The sequence below is a fragment of the Symsagittifera roscoffensis genome, chromosome 3 (assembly GCF_963678635.1).
Source record: "Symsagittifera roscoffensis chromosome 3, txSymRosc1.1, whole genome shotgun sequence".
Taxonomy (NCBI): Eukaryota; Metazoa; Xenacoelomorpha; order Acoela; family Convolutidae; genus Symsagittifera; species Symsagittifera roscoffensis.
This window is the reverse complement of record NC_087064.1, coordinates 28,515,694-28,521,703: the sequence shown is the minus strand read 5'-3', so window position 1 is coordinate 28,521,703 and position 6,010 is coordinate 28,515,694.

Sequence of the window (6,010 nt, the reverse complement as noted above, 5' to 3'; positions counted from 1 at the left end):
CAGGATCAACCAATCTCCGACGCAGAAAAGCTAACACACTTGCAAACATTGAAAACAGGACGCGCTCATGAAGTTATCGCGGGATACTCATGCAACAACGTTATTTATGCAGCTGCTCAAAATTTCATTTACGATTTTGAAGACCAGACATAATTCTCAACCACATTGGCAGACCACAGCAACTCCACATACCTCCGACTCAACATAATCAATCGCTTATGAAAATTTTATCTTTCTTTGGCAATCTTCGAAACATTTCAGACACTTGGATTCACGAACGACCTGAACTCCACCAGTTAAAATAATTGTGCAGTCAGCAACCTTCACCATTCTGAGAGACTACAGTGGACACAACACTTCATCAAAAATAGCATTTAGCAGTCCAGCCTCGTCGATTTCAGTCATTGATCATACAATTCAGCTTAGCCTGAGACTACTTACTCCAGGAGAACTTCACTTCTTCATCTAGCTAACCGTCTTCATCTAGTCAACAAACAAACAGTGAACGTCAAAGCAACAACCATCGCGGCAACGAGCCCCAAACACGCAACGACAGACTTTCGGAGAACACAAAAGACCCAAAAGAAGACGAACTCCTTGCGCTTTTTGTGATTTGGATCATCACCCCTCACACTGTCCTAAGTACAAAGATTCGACAATTGACGATAAGCGAAAGTTTATACATGCAACAAACTTTTGTCTAAATTGACTAGGACAACACATGGTGAAGGATTGAATTTCGAAGGGAACAGGCAAAACTTGCAACAGACAGCATTATAGCAGCGTTCATCAACAGCAAAACCCGAACAGGGCTCGAATTTTTTCTTCGGCGTAGCAACTAGCTTCAGACAGACCACACAATTCAATCAACCGACAACAGAAACGACTCGAAGTTTCATTACTGCTCTATGCACCTGTCACAATTCGCAACAAACACGAATATATTAACATTTATGCTTTTCTTGACAATGGAATCAATGAACGTTATTTGCTACAGTCGACATTTAACTCTCTTCAGTTAGACAAAAGCCTCGAAACAGAAGAACTCTTCATCGATGTATTTCATGATTCGAAACAAATCAACAAATCAAAGCACGATCTGTTGAATCGACCATTCACCCGTTTGATAAACTCATAGAGCAGTTTTTAGTAAAACGTGCTAACGTGCTCGGCAAGCTAAGCCTAGAAGATGCAGTTGTTCAACCCGAAAAACTCAACAGCATCTGCAGCAGTTAAGATCTTCTAAAGGACATCAATTTTCCAGATTTCGACAACAACCTCTTTTCAATTCTCTTTGGAACCGACATTGAACTTCTTGCATCTCAAGCAATAATAAAAAGACCAGAAAATATACCACATGCAATTTCCGCACCTCTTGGCTGGACAATTGGTGGTCCAACAGCCGACATACTTGGGATTTCCGTTTTCCGGGCCTAATCTTCTCAAATCAACGACATCAACGAAGACGCACACCTTTCTGAACTACTAGGGTCTACCTGGAGGATGGAAACTTGCAGAACCTTTCCGGAGGTAACTCTCTCAAAAGACAAAAAACACGCCCTTGAGACCCTTCTGCAGACCATCACCTAAACGGAAGGAAGATATCAGATAAGACTTCTCTAGAAACCGAACGCCTGCCTTCCCAACAACTACTTTGCTACCGCTCAACCATTCAAGAAAAAGAAAACCCACCTTCCCAGCGACCCCGACAAGCTTGCAATGTACCAGAACACAATCACAAACGATTTGACCAAAAACTACATTCGCAAACTTCCAAGCGAAGAAACTCCCTCAGCAGGATTGATACTGCCAAAACATGGAGTGACGAACCCAAATAAGCCTGGAAAACTCCACAGAGTTTCAAACGCAAAATCGAAATTCAATTGCGTTTGCCTCAACGACACGCTTTTATCTGGACGGGACCTCGTAAGCAATTTGTGCGAACTTCGCTCTCCAAACTTGTGGCGACGAAAACAAAAACGATTACCAAAACATCAAAGAACATCTCGACAGCAACTTCTACATCGACGATTTCTACGAGTCAGCCAACACCGTGGAAGAAACATTACATTTATCTTCTTATCTACGAAAGGCACTCGCCACAGGAAGTTTCAACCTGACTAAGTGGATCACTACAAACCCAGAGTTTTTAAGTGCAATACCTCAGCAACACTGCGCCATGTCTCACAACGTGCTGAATGACACCTCCAACAAGACGAAACATGTATTAAGAATCGAATAGAGCATTTCCTCTGATTCGCTGGTTTTTCAGCCGAAGAAACTTCAGGATCTGAAAAGCAAGAGCCAACCCAGCGCAACCTTATGCGTACTTCATCCTCCATATTGAACCCTATTGGCTTCGCCGCCCCTATTACAATTCGCCTCCGAAATCCACAGCAACATATATGGAAAAAAGGACTAAAATGGGACGATCAAATTATCAAATAGGACCTCACCGAGCTCTTTGATGTTCTCCAAGAAGCCGACAACAATCAACCTTTCTACGTGCCTCGCCATTATTTCGCGGAGCCGATCTCAGAAATAACCTTGCACATCTTTTAAGATGCCTCATACGCAGCTCTTGCTGGAGGTCACCCAATCTACTCAGTGGAAACACTGCCCAGATTACATCAACCCCGCTGATGATGGAACTCTTAGAATCCCCTTTCAGAGTTCAACATTAACAGCCGTTGGTACAATGGACCAGATTTCATTCTTTAATCAGAAGATGCTTGGCCCAAATCGCCCTTTGAATTAGCCGCCCCTTTAGACATTGGAAAGCGACAGACAACATGATTGCGTTTTCAATGATACCGATAATTTTTTGACTTATTAGCAACATTTGTGCTATGTGACAGATTTCCAAGATCCCATGACTAGCAAGCAGCTCCTGCATCAATTACAAACGCTTTTCGAAGGAGAACCGCCTTCTCCGCTTAACAGCTTTTGTTCCTATGGCAGCCACTCTGTTTAGAATTTCAACCTGCGAATCTTCAATTGATCAATCAGTATCTCAAATCCCTCATCAGTAACATCGTCAACACTCTGTTTCAGTTTCCACCCTCTGCAATCTCGTCGGCTTCGACAACTGAAGAAAATCAACCTCAAAATATCACCCTGATTGCAAACGACACCGATAGGACTCTTTTCCGAACGAGTTGAAAATTCTTCAGAAAAAAAATATCGTTGCTACCTCTAGCAGAATCTTATCCCTCTTGCCCTTTCTCGACGAATCGAACATCATGCGAGCCAAAGGAAGACTACAAAAATCAAAACTTCACTATTGTTCAAAGCATCCCTTTATTTTAGATAGAAAACACCCAGCAATTTACCTCCTCATACAACAGGTTCGCATTTCCAATGAGCAGTCCCCACCCGAGCACACACGCAACCAACTCCAAGCTGACTATTGGATTCTCTCAAACAGATCTCAAATACATAAATGTACAACATTTGTTAAGACTGCCAACTCCAGCTCGCCTATGGACTCCAACCTGAAAAATGTCTCCTCTGCCACCATGTCGATTTCCATCAGATAAGTTATTCCCTTTCAGCAAACTGGTCTCGACATTTTCGACCCTTCGGGTCAATCAATTTGACCACCTGTAACAAACGGTACGGATTGATTCTAACCTGCATGACGACTCGCGCAGTTCATCTGGAAATGTGCCATGACCTATCGTCCGACGCAACTCTAACAGCCCTCCACTGTTTCTTTGCAAGGAAAGGCAACCCTTCAGAAATTCGTTCTGACAACGCAATGCACTTTACAGCAGCAGAAAAAGAACTGATGACCACCTTCGACAGCTCCTCGATAAAACCAATTTTTTGGATAACACCAGATATCTTGAAACTTCCACCCCGCCTATGAACCACATTTTAGTGGCGTCTATAAGCGTCTCATTCGTAGCGTCAAAAACCCTCTATACGCCATCATTGGATCTAAAGCCCTCACAGATGATACTTTCAACACCTTGTTGTGCGAGATTGAACAGTTTTTGAATGCACGACCCATCACGACTGTATTGTCTTCTCCCTGCGACATCGAAGCCCATACCCCTAACTATTTCCTTCTAGGAGGAATGTTTGCCATCATGCCTCCAGGAAACTGTAAGCCATCAACATTGACGAAGAAAGGGAAATTTGTACAGCATCTTTGGAACCGCCTACTGAAAGAGATGCCAACAATGATGAAGAAACGGAAATTTGTAAAGCATGTTTGGAACCGCCTACTGAAAGTTTGGAACCGCCTACTACAGCATGTTTGCTTCCCCGACCTCGAAAACTCCAATGTTGTGAATACCAACTTCAATACCAACCCGTCTTGAATTTACAAAATGTAACTCCTGGTGGACTATGGCTCCTATGTGGCATAGATACCTCAAGCCCATCATGTAAAACGACAACACAACGTTAGAACCCGCCGTGAAAGAGTTAAAATCCCAGCAATACAACTCTCCTCTATTTGTCCAGACTTCTACACTCAATAATCCGCGCCAAAGAACAGCGATCAAACTGAAGCATCCTCTCCAGCGCCAACATCTTGAAAAGTAAAAACGAAAGAGCCTGCCAGCTTTGCCTTCCTAATCGAATTTCTACATACAGCAACGACGATACCCCGATGCTAGAAATACGTTTTGTATGACAACGACACCTGATACGCAACAACAGCTTTTTTTGCCGGGAGCATACTCCCATTATCTTTACTACAACTTTCGAGTATGCTCTCAGCTTCTCTACACAGAAATGTGAACGCAACCAGATTTCTTCAACCTGTAATTATTTGGATAACGACAACGACTAGTCGATCTTCTTCGACAAGTAACAGCAAAAAAACAACGACCAGCCGATCTCCTTGATTCATCATCAGATCTGACTTTCACTCCGGAACATTATTAACTGCAACAATCGACCAGCTCTTTCAATCAGCAGACTTCAATTTGCTTTTCGGTAGCCGAACTTTTAAACAGTGTCCTCAGGACAACAGAGAAACCTCAACTTGATATCCTACGAACCTCATCTCGACAGCCGACGACTTCAACTTAGACAGCCAACCCGACAAGCTAGCACACTCACCTTGACATAGCTTAGGACTAAGCTAAGAGACACCCCACCCCAACTCCTCCCGATTCTTCATTTTTATTTTGCGATTGCAAAAAGGGCCGACTGTACAGCGCACTGTTTGATGCACAGTTTCAACAACATCAAGGCATAAATGTTGCACGCAAATAATATGCCACGACGAAAAACGGCAAGAAAGACAGAAGTGACTTAAGCTCACGAACACGAAAACTTGGAAATATTAGTCTTGACAATTGTTATTAGCTCTTGAAATAAAACAAGGAAACTAATTAAATAGAAAAACTTGAGATAAAACAGATTCCACCTAGTTTGAGTTTACACTTTGTAAAAGAGACTGTTAACTTGTTTCCAGCCTTTGACAGGGTCATCTTAAATAATCTGTCATTATCAGCTAATTAGGCCGTGGCCAATATGATACACGTTGATACCTAACTTTAAAAAACAGCTGTTTTTGCAGTTCACTTCAATAAGTCAATGTGTGATAACAACATTGTTTGAAAAATTTTGTTTAGCGCACTCGCGGTCTTCCAATTACATCCCAAACGTGGGTGAAAAGCTATTGTCTAGGATAGTTTTTCGATGAAATCTCAGGGAAAATTCGCAAGTTAAGTGATGAAATAACTTTCCCAGTTACGTGAAAAATATGCCCTTTAAATTTAATTTTGAGCCCCAAACGCTTTCTCAGCATTCGAAAAAACTTAACGTTTGCTATGGACTAACTTACTGCTATAAAAGAGGATCGGTCAAAGTTTGAATGCATTTCTAGTTATCGCTCCTCGTTAATGTAGCTTATTGATGGTTAAATTAACAAGAATAATAGTTGATGCTTCTGCGATTCAGAGGATCCGGCTTGTCTAAGCATAATACGTTTCGATGCCTTTCCTTTCTTTCCTAATGTTTTGGTCGAAACTATTTGCACAACAATCGG